This window comes from Lemur catta, chromosome 17 (genome assembly GCF_020740605.2).
Source record: "Lemur catta isolate mLemCat1 chromosome 17, mLemCat1.pri, whole genome shotgun sequence".
Classification (NCBI taxonomy): domain Eukaryota; kingdom Metazoa; phylum Chordata; class Mammalia; order Primates; family Lemuridae; genus Lemur; species Lemur catta.
The window spans coordinates 32,407,961-32,431,790 of NC_059144.1; the positions used below are offsets into that span (position 1 = coordinate 32,407,961).

General features: G+C 36.5%; 1 protein-coding gene across 1 annotated transcript in view; it reads right to left on the reverse strand.

Annotated features, from left to right (window-relative positions):
• PAK5 (p21 (RAC1) activated kinase 5) overlaps positions 1 to 23,830 on the reverse strand; it is a 231,947-nt gene that overhangs the window by 123,223 nt on the left and 84,894 nt on the right. Inside the window, exon 2 of the mRNA XM_045528454.1 lies at positions 7,823 to 7,972. The gene's annotated coding sequence lies outside the window, so the exon portion shown is untranslated. The remainder of the gene's footprint in view (positions 1 to 7,822; positions 7,973 to 23,830) is intronic.

The window sequence follows — 23,830 nt, forward strand, 5'->3', positions numbered from 1 at the left end:
ATAGACCTGAGCCCACAATCCCATAGAGCAATAACAGATAGGAGTTAAGTTGGAGTCACTGCATTTAGATGGGCCCGTTCCCCTGTGTGCGCAGTTCCCAGCCCTGTCTACTGTGTCTTACACTTCATGGTCTCTGCAGGCAACAGAACTCTGCTCCACCCTCTGACCTCTCCATCAAGTTCATTCACATTTCTCTCAATTAAAGAAGAGATTTGGCAATTTCAATGATGACAGTGTTCTCAATAGTTAAACATTTGTCTTTGTACATGTCAAACTTTGAATTGTGTGGAAACCTTTCTAAAACGTACTATATACTAGCCTGCTTCCAAGAAATGACTGCAATAAGAGGGACAGATCAGTATATGTTGAATGTGTGAGTTCAATGAGTAAGAAGGAATGTGTGGAGAAGGGAGCTTGCTCCTGACTAGAGAAACCTCACTCAGGATGTACGCCCACAGGCTCGGTCTTCTCATCAACACCTGTTAACCTGTTAACCGTGTGAACAAGATATTTGACAAGGGATAAGAAAACCCCTTGGATCCATTCAATTAAAGACTTCCTGGACCAAACTCAATTCCACTATGATTGGTGCCCTCGGCAGGTGCTAATCGTTTTTAGTCATTTTCATACTAACAAAGACATTAGTAGGGAGCCAAAGTTATTTCATTTTTGGTGGCCTGTAGTCTAGATAATTTAAAGGATCCTTATGCTAGAGTACAAATATGTCCTGGATACATTTTTTAAAAAGTGATCAATTTTGCCAGGTTAGTAAAGGAAATATCTGAACTTTCTCCCACCCTTGCCTACAGAAATAAATGACAGGGAAATAACATGAGAGAAAGAACCTATGTGGGGACTAAACTAATGAAAAAGACTGGATGGCCCTAAGGGAATGTGGCAATGATAGCACTGACCTGGAGACCAAGCCTCAGGCCCTTCACAATGGAAGGCAGGGCAGACCCCAGAGTTGAATTCTGGAGGGAAATTAACATTGACTCCTAGAGACAGCAAAGCTATACTCTCTATAGGATTCCCACATATTAACATCAATAATCAAAGGTTACCTGTCACACAAGGAGAAACAACACCAAGAGCGATAGTTAATAACACAACAGACAACTGGTTTCCTGTACCCATTGTACTTCACTTATTAGAATTAGCCCAGGTAAGGCTGGGTGTGGTGCCTCATGCCTGTAATCCCAGCACTTTGGGAGGCCCAGGCAGGAGGATTGCTTGAGGCCAGAAGTTTGAGGTTGCAGTGAGCTATGATGATACCACTGCACACTCCAGACTGGGTAACAGAGACAGATGGAGATCCTGTCTCATGACAAAAAAAAAAAAAAAAAAAAAAGAATTATCAGATAAATATAACTATAGGTAAAACATACAATAATTGAAAATAGAAGAAAGATGACTGTGATCTGACTGTCATAATTCCTTTGCCATCTCTGAACTGACTTAGATGTGGAAGCTTGGAAAGGGACCCTGATATTTCATGGCCAATACACTCTTGGTTACTTCCCCCTGTTTATCTGAATTGTGCAGCTTCTCAGTCAGCTCTCCAGTTATTTTATCCTAAAGACTTCCAGGATATCTTAGCCATTGTTATATTCTTGTGTGTCAAGGCACCCTGATTGGGACTTTAATTTTGCTACCCATTATAGTAGTTAAGGCCATATTACCTCTAACAGCAAGAGCTGCTACTCAGCTTCTGTTATTCTGAGTCATACCATCCCAGTCATATGAGGAAGCTCAATTACTTGACAGCTGCTCCAAACATCAACCCCAGCCCAGAAATGACAGCCTTTACAGACAACCTTCTTCAAGGTGTCAGCACCCCTCACCAAAATACCTTATTGTCTTTGTGAAGGGGGTGTCCTTTGGGCCCTGTTAGTTAGAAATACAGTCAAGTGACAGCTTTGCAGATTCTATCTAAAACCATTTTTTTTTATTTCAGAATATTACAGGGGTACAAACGCTTTGGTTATGTAAATTGCTTTTGTACCATTTGAGTCAAAGTTATAAGTATGTCCTTCCCTCAGATAATGTGCATTGTACCTGTTAAGTGTGAACTTACTCATTCCCTCTTCCCCCCCATCTACTTGCTTTCCGATGAATGTTATTTCCACATGTGCACATGAATGTTGATCAATTAGTTCAAATTTAATGGTGAGTACATGTTTATTTTTCCATTCTTGTGATACTTCTCTTAGAAGAACGGTTTCCAGTTCTATCCAGGTTAAAACAAAAGGTATTAGTTCACCATTTTTCTCTGGCTGAGTAGTACTCCATGGTATACATATACCACATTTTATTAGTCCACTCATGTATTGATGGGCACCTTGGTTTGTTTCCACATCTTTGAAGAACCATCCCAGAAAACTATCAGGATCATCTCCAAGCGTCCTTGACAAAAGGCAGAATCTTGAGTTATGAGTGTGTGTCTCTATATCAACGAATATACCCTGATCCAGCTTCATACATTTCCCCTACTATCCTAATGCACTTGAGGTCCACTCCCAAGTAGGTTTCCTTGGTTTGGATGGCACATATTAGCCAGGCGTTTCAATTTTTCAGTGGGCACCCCATTCCTTCCTGGAGAAGGGCTCATACTTCTCTCCTGAGTGTATACTCTAGTTACTGGTGTGGAGGCAATGAGGAGTGGCAGAGAAAGATCTTAAGGAGAGCCAGAATCATCTTATAAGGCATACGATTGGGGTAAGATTCTCACACAATCATTGGATAAAGGAGGCTATTCTTCCCTGTCAAGGGAGAAGGATTGCTCCTGTCTTCTAGCATGGTTTAGGGGAATTTAGAAATTCAAGGTTCTTAAGCTCATCCACACAAATGAACTCATCCCAGGCCTCAGGATGGCCCTAAGTTTGAAATAGGAGACCCTACAAAGCTGTGTATCCACCTCCTTTGCAGCTCTGCCAACCTTACAGTCAGATCCTGGCCCTAAATTTCATCACAGTCTTCCCTGCAATGATCAGACGTAAGTCTCTTTTAAAGTAGCCATAGATGCCCTCTAGCTTTCAGAGCATGCCTTCAGTTGACAATGAACCACCCTCAGCCTAACATTGTCTTCTTGCAGGTCAAAAAGTAGCCACCCTGCTCCACAATCCACATAATTATCATTGCTGTAATATGCATTGTATGCTGCAGCTTACCAGATTTCCTAACACTTGGCCTGCCACCTAAGCCTTACCCAATTTACTGCAGGTGAAAGCTTAAATAATTGTGATGCTGCTGCCTGCAGCGTTTATTTTCACCCTAATTTACCACTAAATATGTGTTCTCTATTGCTTTCAGACAGGTCAGTAATCCAATTCCAAAATCCTATGCACAGAGTATCTTTTCTACAACTACTTGTTTTAGCTCAGTTTCCCGAGGAAACTCACCCTGAGACAAGCATTAATTGCTAATGCTTTTGCTGGAATCATGCAATTCAAAGGTAGGAGAAAGATGAGAAAGGAAATGATGAAGGAAAGGACGGGCAGCAAGACAAGGTGATTGCCATGAACCGTGAAGAAACACAGCCAGTGGTCCAGCAAAATGCATCTGCTACATGACAATCAACACCTCTAAACATGCTATACAGAGACATATGGCTTGGAACAGCCCAGAAGAAGAAATAAGGAGGGAATTTATCTTCCTTGTTCCCTCCTCTCTCCCACAGGAGCAAAATGCTAAGGATCTAGGTCAGTTGTTCTCAACCAGGTACAATTTTGTCCCCCAGGGAAACATCTGGCTAGAGATACGTTATGTCTAGAGGCATTTTTTTTTTAATTTTCACAACTAGGGGGTGCTATTGGCCTCTAGTGGGGAAAGGCCAAGGATGCTACTAAACATGCTGCAATGCACAGGACAATATCCTACAAGAATTATTCAGTCCAAAATGACATTGAACAGTAGCACTAATCTAAGTGCTGGTAAAACCAAGAGAATATGCAGAGATACATAAGATGTGTCTGACAAAACAATCCAACAGAAAAAAAGACCAAAGATATGGAAGGCATTTCACAGAAGAGAAAACACAAATGGAGAACAAAATGTGAAAAGATGTTGAACCTCATTAGTAACCAGGGAAATCAAATTACGGTTAAGATTCCATTTCACACTCAATTGATTGGCAAAAATTAAGATATTGAAACACCAAGCACAGAAAGAATGGTGCTCAAAAGGAATACTCACATACTGCTTGTTGGGAGTGTAATTTGCTACCAACTCTGTGGGAAAGAGTTTAGTACTATGTTGTCAAATTGAACAAATACATATTTAAGGGAACCACGTATAACCGTTTTGCCCGAGACTATCCTCATTTAGCACTGAAAATCTTGCATCCTGGAAAACTCCTCACTTCTAGACAAACAGATGATTAGTCACCTATTTATCTTATATCTTAGGAATCTACTGCCATGTATACTGCCCTGAAAAACTCTTACACAGGCACCAGGAGATATATATATATATATTTATATATATTTTATAAATTTCTATACATAATTATTTACATATAATTATGTATATAAATTTATAAAATATATATTATTTATATATTCATAAATATATAAATATATGTATTTACATAATTATATGTAAATAATTATGTATAGAAATTTATAAAATATATATAATGATCATAGTATTGTTCATCATAGCTGAAAATGGAAACAAGAGAAATTTCAATCTATGGAAGAACAGATAAATGAATTACAAAATATTAACACAACATAATATAACTAGCTGTGAAAATGAATTACAGATACATGCAAGAATATGGACAAATCTTAGAAACATAAATGTTGAATTAAATGAACAAATCTATAGATTACATGATTATGAGATCAATATTAAATTTAATAATATATTGCATAGAGATATGTGCATGTTTGGTGCAACTTTTTTTTTTAAGCAAAGGAATGCTAGACACAGATTTAGGATCGAAGTTACCCCTGGAGAGGAGGTGGGGAGATGAAATGGGGTGGTGTCCTATTCCCCAAAGAAAAATTAATTAACTAATCCATTATTAAATCCCCAGAGAGTACTCACTAGATTTTATTTCTTTGCTGTCAGCTTTTACTATGCTATTTATTTTCCTTTGGCTATGTTATTTAATGCCTATTTTATCTCTTTTAGAAACTTAATCTTTTTTTGTTGTTCAAATGGCACTGCTTTATGTGTATTAATGGTACATCAAATAAAGGAGCACCTTACAAGCAAGGACATCTTGCATATAATGGCATTATTTTGTTTTTATTTTTATAACCAACTTAGGGGCTCACTGAACAAGATGTTCCATTGGCCAAGTATATTGTCATCTTCTTCATTTGAGATAACAACAAAAAAAAATCTGTCAGCTAATCTTTATCTTACTTTTAGAAATAGGAAGCAAAGAACTACCAACATATTGGGGAAGAATGAATGTGATGCATTTCTCAAGCCTGTAAGGGTAGGTACATTGGCCCCAGGTTCTCTGTTCATGGGTCTTGCCAGGATTTATTTCCACAGTCAAGTTCCCATTCTGTCTCCAAGGAGCTTGAGATGCTAATGTCAGCCTGCTAAGCCTCACACCAAAATTTGTTGCACTTGGTGACTTGGGAGAACACACTTAAAACACAGGCCCAGGAGAACGCTGAAAGTCACTTTGGAAAACTGTAGAATAAGGCTGCTATTTAGTTTACACAATTCAGTCTCAGAGTGAAGAATTCCACTTTATGTAAAATTACCATTTTGTATACATACACCAATGGAAACACTCATGCACAGATCTCTATATCAATATATCACTAATGTCAATGGGCCTCAGAGAGGCCTGCCCCCAAAACCCGGCCTTGTGACAGTCTAGAACCTTAGAATTTCCATGTGGAACCATAAGCCAAACCATTCAAAACACACTCTCTATGCTTATGAAGGGTGCACCACAGGAAGAGTTTCTATCATGCGATCTACCTCCTTGCAATATCTTCCTGAAGCCACAAACACAGTCATACGCTGTAAAGTTCTTTCCTTCATGCCCACCCTCAACCTCATCTTTTTCTTCTGTGGAGCATAGAATACCCTTCAGTAAGCTTGAGACTTGTCTCCCCTGAGAACTTGTTGAGTCTCATGAGTCTTTTCAACTATCCGACACTATATAATTGCTGCACTGAGGCTGTTTTCTGATGACCAAGAGCTTATGAAAGGGATCTGGGGTGGAGGAAGGAAGAATGCCCATAGCATACAAGTTTAGAATCATTTCAGACAGTTATGAGTATTGAAAAGCATGATTGCACTTTGCTGAGATCTTAAAATATTGTTCAGCTGAGTTATTATGAATAACTCTTCTGAACTACAGACTTCAGGGTGGTCCATACTCCAACAGTGGCTGTTGGCTTCTTGCAAACTTGGACCTACATGCCAAGGTCATTGTATATATTTCTTACCCTTTCCCACCCCCCGTGGGCTTTGCACAATGGTTACACACTCCAGAACATGAAAACCTCACTGCACAGAGCGTCAGTCTCTCTGGCAAACATTGCTTAAATCCAAATATTCTTCTCTCTTTAAAATATCAATTTTAAGTTGACTTTTAGTTTTCCCTTCAACGTTCCATCTAGGAATAACCCAGTATGCAAGTGTTGGTCTTGAAGTCATGCTTGACTGACCAAAGCCCTAGTCCTCGCATATCTCATATGTTTCTCTTCTAGAAGGGCACCCTTCACACAGGCTGCCTCTCAGTGGTTTGAGCAACAATGTTCTCAGAAGTCAGGAGCCATGGAGGAAGCAGGAGAGGAGTTGCGAATACACCTGGGAAGCTCAAGTCCCCCAGTATTACAAGATTACCCACCTAGAATATGAAATTTCCAGGCAGTATTTTCTTTCTTTTCACAATTTGACATCAACCCCCTCTAAGTCTCAGCAGCAGGCTACAAACATATTCATCACAAACAGTTCTTTGAAACAGTAGAATAAGTTACAACTTGACTACTGTGTATGAAAACACAAAAGGATGGCACACCCTACACATGGAAACAAGAATTATCTTTGGAGATCCATAAAGAGCACTGGTGGTCAACTGTGCTCTGAAGCAAATCCAAAATAGCTCAGATCCATCCTTCTCCAATACCACATCCATAAGCCAACTCACCAGTATCTCTGACCTACATTGAGAGCAGCCTGTTTTCCACTCCTGTACCCCGCCCCCAAGCCTACTAGTTAGCTATCTTAAAGCAGAACAACCCTGTAAAAATATAAATTCTTTCATCTCCCTGCTAAATGACTCTTCTGTAACTTACATCTTCATTGGAATAAAATCAAGACACTTTGTAATGTCTAAAAGGCTCTTCAATTTCAACTCTTACCTCATGCTTCTCCAAATCCCCTCTCTTAAAGCAATGTAAGCTTTCGGAGCCTTGAACATATCTGTGGAAATCCTGGTCCGTGGCACATGGAAGGTTTTATCTTCAGACCCTACATGGCTGGCTCTTTGCTATCACTCTACTCTCAGCTCAAATGTTCTGAGTGGTCTGCTCTGACATCCAAGCTAAAGTAGCCCCTCAATCACTCCTTATCTCATTAACCATGTTCATAAACATGACCAAGGTCTGCCAGTTGCCTTTTCATTTATTTACTTACTTACCCCTTCTACTAGAGTGACAGCTCCTGCAAGGCCCTACTATTGCCTTTTTAGTTCCTGGTGCCTAGAACAGTTTGCAGGCCAGCAGAAGTCACCCAGTGAATATGCGTTAAATAAATACATGCACTTTTCAGATTTTTAAGTATTATATAGTTCCAGATAAATTTCAAAAGCACAAAACCATAATGTAATTTATTCCCCTACCTTTTTATGATGGCTGCGGATGAATTAAAGACTCCAGAGGAGGGTGGCTATTTCTGTTCGGCAAGTTTTCGTTGGTGTTCTTCAGTCTTCTTCATTTTTCCTCAGTGTTCATTTTGGCAAGAGGTGGAAGCATTTCACCACAGTGTATTTCTGTAACGACATGGTATAGCAACATGACTCAGAATCCCACCAACATTATGCTCTGTTTAAAAATAAATATATAACCTCATTTACTTTACATTCTCCTATAAGCAGTATAGCCTTTCTTTACTGTTTGTATCATTTTTCTCAGGAATGCACAGATCTGTATATTATTACCTGACATCTCCAGGTAGTGTTAGCACCTCCCCTTAGCACCTTGCCTGCATCTGGACCATAGCACTTTCTCTACTGTATATAATTATTCCACTGTGAATCCATCTCTCCAATAGATGGTGAACCTTATTGGAGCAGGAATTGTGCTTTTGGTCCCAAAATCTCTGGGGACAAGCCCACTAATTGGCAATTGAACATTTTTAATACAGTCAATTCTCATTATTTGGAGTAGTTATGATTTATAGAGTCACCACAAACATGGAATTAACAAATACTGAACCACCGTTCCCAGGGAAAATACAAAGTTAGGTTTCTGCAAGTCTCTGGCCCCAATATTTTCATCAAACAATCCATATGTAACCTTGTTTTATGTGTGTTTCTGTTTAAAGGCACCCTATTTAATATATATTGTTGATTCATTAGGATTAAACTCACAGCCAACATCACTATAACTTATGCCTGAGAAAAGCTTTTCTAACACAGACATATGTTCTCCATAAGGCATATGACAGCTTTCTTGTGCTTAGGAACCCTAGAGGGCATTTCAGCACTACACTGGGGGGACATTTCACACAGCAGAATCACCACCATTAAGCCCAAAAATGTAAAAAACAGGAGAAGGCGAATTTGCAAATATGAAATCACAAATAATAAGGATTGGTTGGATACACATTGGCTGAATCAAAGTCATATGTAAATCTTACAAGTTCCTAACCTTACTTAAGGTTCAGCACAGCAGTGCCATATAAATGAGTGAATAATAAATACTACAGATAGGATAGAAAGGGCCTAAATATATATTTCATATTCTCCATGAAAGATTCAGGAACTGAAAGCAAGTATTCTCTCCTATCCTATTAAAAAGAGAAATTCCAGCAATCCCTATCTCAAAATACTAATGACATTTTCACAGAAATAGCAAAAACAATCCTACAATTCACATGAAACCACAAGAGACCTCGAATAGCTAAAGCAATCCTGAGCAAAAAGAACAAAGCTGGAGATAGCATATTACTTGATTTCAAATTATACTACAAAGCTATAGTAACCAAAACAGCATGGTAACAGCATCTAAATGGACACCAAGACCAATGGAACAGACTGGAGAACAGAGAAATAAATCCATGCACTTACAGTCAACTCATTTTCAACAAAGGCACCAAGAATATACATCAGGGAAGGGACAGTCTCTTTAATATATGGTGCTGGGAAGACTGGATATCCATATGCAGAAGAATGAAACTAGACCGCTATCTTTAGGGGTCTAGACCATTTATTAAAAACCAACTCAAAATGAATTAAGGACTTAAATGTTAGACCTGAAACTATGAAACCACTAGAAGAAAACTTTGGGGGAAATGCTTCAGGACATTAATCTGGGCAAAGATTTTGGGGGTAAGACCTGAAAAGCACAGACAACAAAAGCAAAAACAGACAAATTAGATTATATCAAGCTAAACATCTGCACAGCAAAGGAAACAAAATGAAGACACACCTACAGAATGGGAGAAAATATTTGCAAACTATCCATCAACAAGGTATCAATAACCAGAATGTATAAGGAACGCAACAACTCAATAGCAACAAACAAATGATACAATTAAAAAATAGAGAAAAGACCTGAATTGACATTTCTCTAACAAAGACAGAAAAATGGCCAACAGATGTATGAAAAACTGCTCAATATCACTCATCAGAGAAATGTAAATCAAAACCACAACGAGATACCATCTCACCTCAGTTAGAATGGCTATTATCAAAAAGATAAAAAAATAACAAATGTTGGAAAGGATGCAGAGAAATGCAAACACTTATACACTGTTGGTGAGAATGTAAAGTAGTATAGCCATTATGGAAAACAGTATGGAAGTTCCTCAAAGAACTAAAAATAGAACTATCATATGATCCAGAAATCCTACTGCTGGGCATATATCCAGAAGAAAGGAAATCAGTATATCAAAGAGATATCTACACTCCCATGTTTACTGAAGCACTATTCAACATTAGCCAAGATACAAAATCAACCTAAGTGTCCATCAATGAATGAATGGATAAAGAAAATGTGGTCTCTATGCACAGTGGAATATTATTCAGCCACAACAAAGAATGGAATCCTGTCATTTGCAGCAACATGGATGGAGATGGAACTAGAGGTCATTATATTAAGTGGAATAAGATAGGCTCAGAAAGACAAATGTTGCATGTTCTCACTCATATGTGGGAGCAAAAATGGTAGCTCTTATGGAGGTAGGGAGAAAATGATGGTTACCAGAGGCTGGAAAAGGAAGAGCGGAGAGGGAGAAATGAAAAGAAGTTGGTTAATGGGTACAAAAATACAATTGGAAGGGATAAGTTCTAGTATTCAACAATACACTAGGAAAATTATAGTTAACAATAATTTATTGCATATTTTAAAATAACTAGAAGAGAAGAATTGTAATGTTATCAGTACAAATAAAATATAAATGTTTCAGGCGATGGATATCCCAATTTCCTGACAATCATTACACATTGTATACAAGTATCCAAATATCACATATATCCCCAAAATACGTGTAAGTATGATACATCAATTTTAAAAAGACAAATTCCTGACCCCAGATCTTTTCTTCTCCCTGATATTAATCACTGTTCATCCAATTTTCAGACAGGTTCAAAGAAAATTTCCCTGAAAGTAATTATAGGTTGATAGTTCACCTTGTCCATGCAGGTCAACCTAAACACCCAGAAGACTGCTCCATTTTTCTCCTTGGATAAAAAGAAGAAACACCTGCTTTTCTTTCATTACACGTATTAGTGAACTGTAGGTGCACAATGTGCATCCTTAGCAACATGTACTTTCTGTAAAAATGCCAGTACTTTGTAACATAAACAATGGAGAAATCACACTTTAAGTATCTAGTGTATTTGAAAAATGTTTAGACCCTGTTAAAAATATGAATTTATGTTTTAAAGCTGTTGCGAAGGTTTTCCAAATAAGTTTATTCTCAATATCTTTAAATGCTTAAATTTAACATTGACTTATTTGTAGTTCATTGAAAGTAATTTGTTACTAAAATTATCTTCTCAAAAGCATGCTCTATGTTTTAAACTATTATTGCTAAGATAAGTAGGACTTGCTAAAAAGCAATGCCTTACACAGGCAACAAGAAATCCTAGAAGGATGGTTCTGAAAGCTGCCTTTAATTTCGTCTGAAATTGGCTACAAGTAGACAGTTTCTTTTCAGAGTCTTGTGATACTCCTTTCAAATCTTTTATAGTGTCAGAAGACAAGTCACCTTGTCACGGAATGCAATTTTAGGATTGACATAATCATACGGGTCTACTGCATAACAATAAGAAAATTCAATATATTTTACAAAAGTAATACCTTGATTCAGAAAAATAAAGCTAATTAAATGCATCTTATTTATTTTTATACTTTATTAGTACTATTGTATTACATTTTCTACATAATTAACCATTTTTTGCTTTGAGTTTATTTCTTAAGAATTAGTATTACTTTTAATTTTCTATTTATATTAGAAAGAACCAAATTAGCCAAAGAAATATTAGATATCATAAACTTACTTTAGTACATGCCCAGATCATCACTAAACCTCTCCTCTCATATTTCTTTCTCTTTAAATATGTCATGAAACAACCTTTATATATCCCTGATAAAGCCATAGTAGCATTACTATTTTTTCCCATGTAGTTTTTATTTGTATATATTCATGGGGTACAAGGACAATTTTTTTATATTTATTTTTTTTATTTCAGCATATTATGGGGGTACAAAAGTTTAGGTTACATATATTGCCATTGCCCCCCCTTCCCCCCCACATAAGAGCTTCAAGCGTGTCCATCCCCTAGACAGTGCACATCGCACTCACTTTGTTACATTGATATGTTGCATTATATTGACTTATAAAAACAGTGTGAGTGTTCTGTGGACTATGTTCAGATAACAGCTACATCATTCTGAAACTGTTAGTAACATACGTCTTAATAGGAGGTACTTGATAAGAGAATGCCAATTACATTTAATATTTACATTTCCAACCTTCAGGAGGAAGGGTTTAGCTTTGTATTGACAGACTGTCTTTCCCTTGTAATAGCTGTATGATTTGAAGTGATTAATTATTCCCTGAGATTATTTACTCCTCTAAGAAATGGAGATGAACACCATTTTCTATAACATGGAGTGGTCTTTACGATAAAATGAAAATGGCTTATGTAAAGTACCTGGCCAATAATAGTAAAAAAATATTAGCTCTTGGATTTTACTAGGTACAAAACCATCCCAAGCAGCATTTTAGTCGTTGAACTTAGCTCTTAATGCCAAAAGCATTTTTGCCATCTGTGAATAATTAAAAAAAAAAAAAAACCAAATGTCCTAGCTCACTCTCATTTTGACTTACAGCCAAGATAAGCAGTTCTATGATTGTGAGTTGTGTGTGTATGTGTGTTATAAAAAGGAATACATCCATTAGAGAAGCATCCATGACAGATGCATAACTAAGTTTTGACATAAGTTTATGCCATTTTGTACCTTTCATTTACATAGATGCTCTGGTAATTCGGCTCCTCAATATTGGGGATGTTGACCATCAGTTGTTTGTTCACGGTATGCATTCAAAAATATAAATATTGCATTATATACCTGACCCTGAGATATGGATATATTAATAAGCTCATTGGCAAATTACTAAAAACTCTAAAATTCTATTGTAAGTAAAATAGAAGAAAGACTTACCATCACCTATCCTAGCACAAACGGTTCTAGTCCCGGCATGCTTTTTCTCTTCCCTGCTTACATTCAAGGATGACAGCACTTATGCAGATACATTTTAATGTAGTTTAGTGGCAGGAGGACATGGATTCCATCAGCTCTGCAACCTCATAACAGTTGCTGTATTATTCACCTTTCCATCCACTTCCCCTCGTGCCTAGAGATGCAATTTGTGAATGGTAGGTTTGATATGTGGTCTGTACCATTATGTTAGGAAACAGAATTCCCTCCTCCCCCAAGGAGAATAGACTTAAGACCTTGGCCTCATTAATATTGAGTTCCGGCCAAATAAACTCCAATGGGTTATGAAATCATGAAAGATGCTAAATCCCATTAGGTTGAAGTCTTCCAGCAACTCTGAGGCACTGGGTAAGAGGAGAAAAAGAATCAATTGTATGGAGAATACCTAACATGCATTTTATCTTTTAACCTTTTGTTTTTACTAGGATAGAACCTTTCCAGAAGAAATTAATTATGGATCATCCTTCTTGAAAATATATCTTCACAACTGTGCCATTTGCAATAGCTTTTTCTTTGCATATACTTTATAACATGGATAATTTTACACTTTCAGTTAGATGCTATACCCTTCATATACTAGGTAAATTCCAGACACACAAAAGAGTTTCATTACCAGGTTTGACAGTGTAAAAGCCAAGCAGAAAACAAGCTGGCAAAGACAGTTTCACATAAACCTCCTCTGAGGATTTGAAAACAACATCACATTTGTTTCCTGCTACTTTTCTGCCCCCCTGTGATCTTTGACTCTATATATGATAAAATATTTATAGCCAGAGCTCAGCATCCTTTCTTTTCTTTACTGTTGGAATAAGGTGTGTTCTGCTTGAAGCACAGAGGAGAAAGTAACATAATAGAAACATTAAAAATATGAATAAATAACTTTGGGAGAGTGAAAAACCTAATCTGCTCAAAAATGGACTTTGTTTCACTCAAAGCAAGAACACTATGACATATAGGACTGCATTTTTGCAGAAATTATTTAGGTATTTGCTGATTGCAGGAAATCCTCTCTAGGGAACTTTCTCTGAGCCTACAGGGCTATATGCTGTTTTTGGATTTCCTCAAATACAAATTGAATGCTATTTTGTTTTTCTTTTCAGGTAATAATAAAATTCAGTTATTCATTGGGTGCCCATGAGGTAGGGGGGTGGGTGGAGGTGGGTAAACTCACAACTAATGGAGGTGGAGTGCATTGTAAGGGGGAAGGGCACGTTTGTAGCCCTGGCTTGGGCGAGGCAAAGGCATGTAACCAAAATGTTTGTACCCCCATAATATTCTGTAATAAAAATAACTCAGTTATTAAAAACATTCTTACCTTTTCCAATAGGAAAATATCCTGTTTGAATGTGTAGCCTCTATCTATGAGACATATCCCCTGAGATGATGAAAAGATTGAGCTTTATAGGACTGAACTATAATATTCTCATGCTAATGCTCTTTTCATATAAAAGACCAGTTTATAACGTGGTGAATTTTATTTTCAGAGCAACTAGTCTTTACACTGAAAAACCAAGCAAACAATTACGTTTAGATGCATTCGTTTTCTGGTCCAATAGAGAAAGCACTTAAAGTTTTTATTTGCTAGATGCCTTAGGTTCTAGCCCCACTGTACTTGCTTATTGAACTTAATTGACTAAACTGTTCTGTATCTGAGCTTCCTCATCCTAAACCCAAGGTAATGACAGCAGATGCTCACACTACAGCACCTACTCACACAATATTAAGAGGATTAAATGAGATGATGTATGTGTAAGAACTTCAGATACTCTAAGATACTGCAAAACATTAGGTTTAGAAAAGTTATTTTAAGTGTTCAAGTTCTATAGAAATTATTAAATTTAATCTGATATGGAAAATAATGAAAAATAACAACTTAAAACTCAATTATAATGTCTGTGGATGGAATATATGGATTCTCTGACCTCCAATGAAGGTCAATGAACCTACACCTGTCCAAGTTGATCCTGCTAAGTTTAGATTTTTTTTTTTTTTTTTGAGACAGTGTGTCACTCTGTTGCCCGGGGTTGGAGTGCCGTGGCGTCAGCCTAGCTCACAGCAACCTCAAACTCCTGGGCTCAAGCAATCCTTTTGCCTCAGCCTCTGGAGTAGCTTAGACTACAAGCATGAGCCACCATGCCCGGCTAATTTTTTGATATATATTTTTAGCTGTCCATATAATTTCTTTCTATTTTTAGTAGAGATGGGGTCTCGCTCTTGCTCAGGCTGGTCTCGAACTCCTGAGCTCAAATGATCCGCCCGCCTCGGCCTCCCACAGTGCTAGGATTACAGGCATGAGCCACTGCGCCCAGCCTAAGTTTAGATTTCTTAAGACAAAAAAACAAGACGGGAGAATGGTGGTGAGAGAGAGGTAAGAAGAGGTTATTATGGAGTCCATTTGCTATAATCACTTCCTCTCCCCAAAGCAGGGATTCTTAACTGGGCTTAATTGTAGATCTTTGGGCTCATTTAAATGGACTTCAAGGATTTCATGAATTTGGATGGGAAAAAAATACATTTTTACTTTCATAAGTTTTTAATAGGCAACAAATCCCAGCATATCAGAAGGACCTTAACCAAGAAAACACAAACCTTGTCATATCACATTACAATTGCTGCAGACACCTTGCATTTGCACTTTGAATGCACAGCAGTTGTTAGATCTGCCATTAGATCTTATTACATTGCAAAATCAAGAAATGCATATACCCGAAACACATATTTTTAAATGTTTTGATATCTCTATATCAACATAATCGCTTTCCTTTATAACCCTAAGTATTTCATTTTATACATTTTAAAACATTATGTTGCCACCGTGGTAACAGCAATTTCACTGCTAGGTATACAACCAAAATAACTTGAAAACAGGCACTCAAACAAGTCCTTGCACAGGAAAGTTCATAGTGGCACATTCATACTGGCCAAAAGGTAGAAACAACCCAATATCCATCAACAGATGAATGGATAAATGAAATGCGATACATCCATTTAATGTAATATTATTCAGCAAAAAGAGGGATGAAGTACTTATATATGCTACAATGTGGATGAACCTCAAAAACATGCCAGGGGAAAGAAGGTAAATAAAAATTTATATATTGTATAATTGTACTTCTATTAAATATCAGGAAGAGGTAAATCTATAGACACAGAAAGCAGATTGGTGGTTACCAGGGGCTTAGGGAACAGGGGTGTGAGGAGTAACTGATTAATGGGTACAGGGTTTTATGCGAGTGATGGAAAAGTTTTGGAATTAGATAGAGGTAGTAGTTGCACAACTTCATGAATGTACTAAATGCTACTGAGTTGTTCACTTCAAACTAGTTAATTTTACATTATGTAAATTTCAGCTCAATAAATAAACAAAGAAAGCACTGTGTCAAAAATTGGTTCACAAACCTTTAACAAAAAAAGCAGTAATATGTGCATGCTTTAGTGTCTTAGGCGCTGAAGATTCTTTTTAAAAGGTAAAGGCTCTCGACAAAAACCTAGAAAAGGTATGATGAGGGTGTGTTCTTACATGTTATGCTGGTGCCCGTGGATTGAATGCACACACATATGCACACTAAATTGCAGACACCAGCAATTACTGTTAGCTCAAGCAAGTCATTTTCTGTTTCATTAAGCTCTTAATTGTTGAGTTCAAGTTCTTGTCAGCTGGTTTGCTGTGCTAACCCTTGAACTACTGTATAAGGACTCAGCCTCATCTAATGAAAAATGACTGAGACTTACAGGTCTATGATTAATAGGAAATGTTTCTGAAAAACAAACACAAAGGTGAGACAGGGGAAAATTCCTGTGCTGCCATATACAGCAGGAAATCTCAGTGGGGTCCAGTGGACACTGACATGATGGGAGAAAGCTTGAGTGGATACTGTTTTGCCAAGGCTTGATGTCGTATGTAGGGGCTGGGGGCTTTATTAATCAATAAACTTTGGTAGAACACGTCTCCTTGGTGAAGAAACAAGCTTGAAAGTAGCACTACCCAATAGAAATATAATGTTGACCACAATGTGAGTCATAAATGAAATTTTAACTTTTCCAGTAGCTGCATTAAAAAGGGAAAAAGAGGTGAAATTAATTTTAGTAATGCATTTATTAAACCAAATCTAACCAAAATTCACCATTTCTACATGTGATATTTTCATTCTTTTTTTTCATAATAGGTGTTAGAAATACAGTGCGTGTTTTAGATTTACAGCAAATCTCAATTTGGAGTAGCCACATTTCAAGTCTCAATAGCCACATGTGGTTAGTAGCTTCTGTATTGGGAATTGCAAGTCTAGAGTAACTCTACGATTTCCTGTGATGATTTAAAGATCTTAGGAAGAACAATGGTAACTAGAGAGCAAAAGGATGAGATTTCAAACATTAACGGATTAATGAATTTTCCAAAAGAATTTGATAGAATTATACTACCAAGACAAAAGCTGACACCAACTAGTTGGGTTTTTATTTTAATTTTTAAATATGCCTTGTTTTAAAGCAGATACTCTGCAGTGTAGAGGAAGTGTGTTATTGGAAATTGGCTCATTTGTAATTAAAATAATCTGCAAGCAGAGAAATTTGGGGGACATTAAAGTATGCCAGAATAAAACCCATTAAGCTTTAGTTTAAACATCCCCAGCAAATAATAAAACACATTTATTTCTATTCTGCAGCATAGATAATAAAACATGATAATATAGGAAGTCTGAAGTGAATATAAAATGTCAAAATTAATAGCACAATTTTATAATCAGCTTCCAATGCAATTATTAGTCTTTAGGACAGAATTCATTTACATTAAAATTGATATGCAAGGATCTTCTCCAGAGTCAAATGAGCTCATTAAAATGATCTATAGATTCATTAGGTCATATAGAAAGTACAGAGGTCAGGTTGCATGTTAAGCTGTAAAACCTCTAGACAAAAATTAGTGCTTGTAGAAAATGAAAAAAAAAATCATGCTTTTCTAAAAGTGTAAGTAAAAAAAAAAAATTAAACAGCTTAAGTACTCCTAACATCAATAAAACATTTCAAGCATTAAGGCTGCCAAATTACCTGATAATTCAGTAATACCTGGAGTGTGTGTTTTTTATGGTAGATTTTCATTTGCATTCCAGGAGAGTATAAAATAAATAATTTGCACTAAACATAAATGGAAAAAGTTATACATTTAAAAAAACTCTGGTTATATAATGTTCATGAATTTATTGTAGAAACATTGGAAAACATAAAAGCACAAAGTATTTACTAGAAAAAAAAACGCTCAGAATCCCAGTACTCAAGACATTGTTGACATTTTAGTCTACATCCTCCAAGTTTAAACTAGCATAATTATTACTGCCAGGTCTTTGTGATATAATAAACTCATGTGGGCTTTCTTGTAGATCTGATTCTTCCAACAGATCTGATAACACCACTTGGTACATACATACTCACACACTTCCCCTCTCCTACACAGTTGTCTATTAAATGTTTAGGCAGTTCAAGGACACTAACCTGAAGCTGGTCTGTCAGTATAGTCTGTCCTGTCCTGTCCTGTCCCTCCTCTCATTCCATACCCCTCAATTATACCCCCATACCCTCCCCCACATAATAAGACCTCTGAACATGCTTTCTTCCAGCTAGCTCAATGGTTTGTAACTGTGCCTTATTTAGGAGGAACTGGTGCTTGCCTGGAGACATCAATTACCAGCTTCGATTATTTACAACCCTAGAACAGAATAATCAGGAAGAGACATCATCTTCTATCTCTTACCAACATTGTTGGTACTGGCTGATAAACATAACACTTTGGTTGTATTTTACTGAACTCTAATCTGTGCCTAGAAGAACCTACTTTCTCAGAACTACATTCAACAATAAATATTTATCAAGTGCTTAAAAGGGCAGACACTGGGCTAGGAACTGGAGAGTGAATTATGCATGAATCAGACAGGGTCCTTTGGCCTCACAGAAGTAATAGTTTAGCAGGGAAGATAGTTTGTAATCAATTAAACAAATGAATGCCTAATTATACACTGGGATAAATGCTAGGAAGGCAGTGGATATTGATGTTGAGATGGAAAAAACATTACCTATCTTTCTTTTTTCGGCTTTATTAAGGTATAATTGCCAAATAAAAATTGTATATATTTAAGTTGTATAAGTTGATGTTTTGATAGATGTATACACTGTGAAATAATGACTACAATCAAGCTAATTAACATGTCCGTCACCTGACATAGTTACCAATTTCTTTCTTTCTTTTTTAAAACAACACTACCTATCTCAGTTATTGCTGTGATTGTTGCCCATTTGAAAGACTGGTGAGAATTTAGGAAGTTTCCTACCCATTTCACCAGACTTGACCCTTTTTGCTCAGAAGCATATACCACTGTGGTGAAAAAAAAAAAACAAACACAACAACAACAACACAGTGATGGGCACCAAGAGTTCCTACACTAGTTTTAACAAATAACTTTCAAATGGCTTCCTAAGGTAGAGTCATTTATGTGGGGATGCTCTTCCTTTAACACAAAGTAGAAATCCTTCCAAAGACTACCATGGAGAAAAAGGTGATGTTAGAGAGCCTTTATTAAATTTCCTATTGTATTAGGGGAATTTCTCTCTTTAACTCTACTATGGGTGTCCTGCCTATGAAGTTGATCTCAGATATGCTTAAAAAAAAAAAAAAGCTATAATCTCAACGTTTATGACAGCTTTTTTGTATTAGGAAGGATGGAAACTTACAGAAATTTTTAGATCCTTGTTTAGCAGAAGCATTACACTGAATGTCAATATACGCCAAAGTAGGCTAAAAGTCTGGTTGGGAAAAGTCAAAGAGCTAGTGTGGCCTCCGTGGAAGAGTAAAAGGAATTTGAGGATGGCGAGTAGAAAACCAAATAGATCAGAAAGGGAATGATGAGGGAAGTGAGACATACAAAGAGAGACAGACAGACTAACCAGAGACATAGAAAGAGAGGGCGGGGAACAGAAGGAGAAACGAAAGAGAAATACATAAAAAGGAAGATACAAAGAGAAAGCAAGAGGCAAGAGAGCCTAAGATAGACTGATACACACACACACAAACACACACACACAGAGGGCAGCGGGTGGGAGAGAAAACCAGGACCTGGAAAGGTTGGAGTCAATAATTTACGCAGCCAGTGAGAATTTCCCTGTGGCTAAAAATGTCTGATGCTTCTCAAAATATTAATAATTAACACTGAATTTAAAGTTTTCTCTCATTGTTATAAATTACTCTCTGTAAATCGTAATAAACTCTGCTAGCAAATACTCCCCCTTAGCATTAGAGGTGTTTTGCAGAAATGAAGGAAGAGACTTGGTAACCAGCCTGGGGCAAGCGAGCTTGTGAGAGAGGATGCTACAGGATCCGAGAGCCCTGGAACAACGAAGGGGAGACATGGGTTTCCCCATGGGCTGACTCAGAAGTGATGAGTTGACTGTCATTCATCCAAAGTATTCTTGAGGAAAATATATGTGATATGTAAGGCTATATAAGGGAAAAAGAATTTCCATTTATTGAGTATCTGCTAGCTATGCTTTATAGATAGTATTTCCTTCTTTATAACAACCTTAAAAGTATCATTTTAGATACTTTGATTTTTTTCTCCACATTAAAAAAAACCAAGGCCTAAGAAAGAGTTTTCAGATTGTGATGCAGGGAGGGGGAACCCAGGAAAAGACCAGGAGGCTCCTTGAGTTGTGTCAACTATGCTGAGAGACCAGAGAGACAAAGGCAGCAGGAGTTTTCAAGATGGAGTACCAGAGAGGAGAGAGCTGGAGAGGGAAGGAAGGGGAGATATAAGGGGGAGAGGGTGGAGAAAGGAAAGAGAGACAGACAGGCAGACAGACAGCAGAGATTTGCAGAATGTCTCCCTTAAGTATTCAGCTGAGTAGTGATGAGTTCAAGCATATGAGGAAATTACTTGAGGCTGAGGAAAGAACCATCCAAAAGTTTAGAGGTAACAAACAATGTCCAGCCTTCACACAGGGCCAGCAATAGTTTTTGTTTTTACCAGCAAGACTAGAAAGCCTGAAGATTCATGGGCTGAGGATTGGTTGAAAGTGATCATCTTATACCATATTTGGAAGGCAGATTAAGGTTTGTTTATGATTATCAGAGGTATTTAAAAAAAAAATAACCTAAATTTGGCTTATGTGACCTAACTGGATTTGTCTGCTAAGGGTATTCTCAAGCCTGGTTTCCATTTTATTTTATGTTAACTACTCCAAGTACAAGAAACATGAAGAAAACTATACCATGACACATAATAATTATATTGTTCAAAAATAGTGATAAAGAGTAAATCTTAGAAGAAACCAGTGGGGTGAAAAAGACATGTATAGGGAAAAATAAGGATGATATCAGATTTCTCATCAGAAACAATGCAAACAAGACAGTAGAGCAAAGTTTAAAATACCGAAAGGAAAAAAAAAACCTTATCAGTCTAGAATAGTATGTCCAACAAAATATATCATAAAATTGAAGGTGAAATAAAGATATTTTGAGACAAAAAATCCTTGATTGAACAAATAGAAAAGAAGTAGACATAACCCTAACTATATCAATAATCACATTAAATGTAAATGGTCTAAATACCTCAATAAAAGACAGAGATTAAATTCCAACTATGTGTTGCCTAGAAGAAGCACGTTGTATAGATAAAGACAAAAAGAAATTGAATGTAAACAATTGAAAAATACATGCTAAAAGTAACCAAAAGAAATTTGGAATTCTTATTAATAAAAGTAGATTTCAGAGCAAAGAATGTTACCAAGAATAAAACAGGTCTTTTCACAATAGTAAAGGGGAAAATTCATCAAGAAGTCCTAATAATCCTAAATGTTTATATGCTTAAAAAAAAAGAGCTCCAAAATACTTAAAGGAAAAGCTGATAGAACCACAAGGAGAAATAGACAAATCTATAATTATTGTTGGAGATTTAATGCTATTTCAATAATAGAATAACTAGACTGAAAGTCAACATTAATTTCAGTAATAATCAGTAATAATTTAAAAAAGGCAACCCAATTGAGAAATGGGCAAAAGATTTTGAAAAGATTCATCAACAGACACTTTATGAATATATACAGATAACAAGTATACACATAAAAATACATTCAATATAGTCATTAGGAAAATGTAAAATGAAAACACAATGGAGTACTACCAACACTTACTAGAATTGCTATAATTAAAATGATTAACTATACCAAGTGTCAGTAGGATGTGGAAGAATTGAAACTCTTACATATTCTTGGTGGGAATGTAAAATGGTATAACGACTTTAGAAAACACTTTGGCAGTGTTATAAAATGCTAAACATATGCCTACTGTATGATTTAGCCATTTCATGCCTAGGTATTTACTCAAGAGAAATGAAAGCATATGTTCATACAAAGGCTTGTGCACACATGTTCATGGCAGCTTTCTTTATAATAGCCAAAAAGTAGAAACAACCCAAATGTTCATCAACAGGTGAATATATAAACAACCTGGACTATATCCATACTATAGAATACTGTTTAACAATAAAATAGAGTGAACTACTGACACATGCTACAACATGTATGAATCTCAGAATAAATTATGCTGAATTAAAGACCCAGACAAAAAAAAGCATACTGTGCAAGTTCATTTATATAGAACTTCAGGAAATGCAACCTACCATATGCTGTCAGAAATAAGATCAGTGGTTGCCTGGGGACAGAAGTGGGGTAGACAGGGAGGGGCATGAGAGAGAGAGATTAAAAAAGACCAAAAGAAAACTTATACAAGTGATGGAAATGTTCACTATCTTGATTAAATTGACAGTTTCATGGTTGTATACATATGTCAACATATATCAAATTGTACACTTTATATAGGGGCAGGGTTTTTTGTGTCAGTTATAATACAACAAAGGTTGTTTTTTTTTTTTTTAAGTAAATATTCGGTTCCTCAGTTGCACTTGCCACATTTCAACTGCTTGATAACTACACATGGGGCTACTGGCTACTGTACTATCAGTGTAGATATGAAACATTTCCATTTCCATCAGTGCAGAAAATTCTTTCAGACAGGACTGCTCCAAGTCCTCCAAGTATTTAATAAGTGAATGGTAACTTTAAAAACCACACAGGGATTCTTGTTCTTCTTATAAATGCTTCAGGTTTATCCATTACTTACAATACTCTTTAATACATGCAAAGTCTCTTACATATCATGATGCCATACCACACGGAAAGATTTTTGGTAGTTGGAAAGGTTAGTTGGATAAACACAGGTTCTTTCTTTGCCTTCTTTTAAATCACAACTTGCAACCATTTTCTGAGTGCTCATTGACTTCTCTACTTCAAATGACCAAACTACCAGATATTCCAAGTGGGTAAAATGATCTCTATATTTAATCTTTCCTGTGACACAGAGATAAAATGAAACTTGCATACGTTTAGGACACAATTCATACTTGCGAAATATATTACTAAACTGCAATTGCTAGCATTTTTACCATCATCCTTATCATATCTTACAGAAGTTGACTTTTAAATCATCAGAAATCCAGAAACAGGTAGACTAAATTACCTACCCGAGAGAGTACTATTCTTAATTTATCCTATACTATCTCTTGATTTTTAAGTAGTCTTTTCCAAGAGCTAAATGATATCAGTTTTCCTTCCATATGAACCTGTACCTCTGCTTCTGCTCCAAATTCTTGTCAGGGGTTAGATTAATAACTTTCTGAGTGAGATCAATCAGTCTTTTAAAATAACCAATAATTTCCCAAGCATAATTTGAGAGAACATGAGATTGATTGATGGATAGAAAGGATGCTTTGTCCTCAGAAGAGTCCAGGTATGAGGAAATGCTCAACATAGAAGCCTATCTTATCACCACGACCTTCAGCCTGGGATCAGTGAAGATAAAA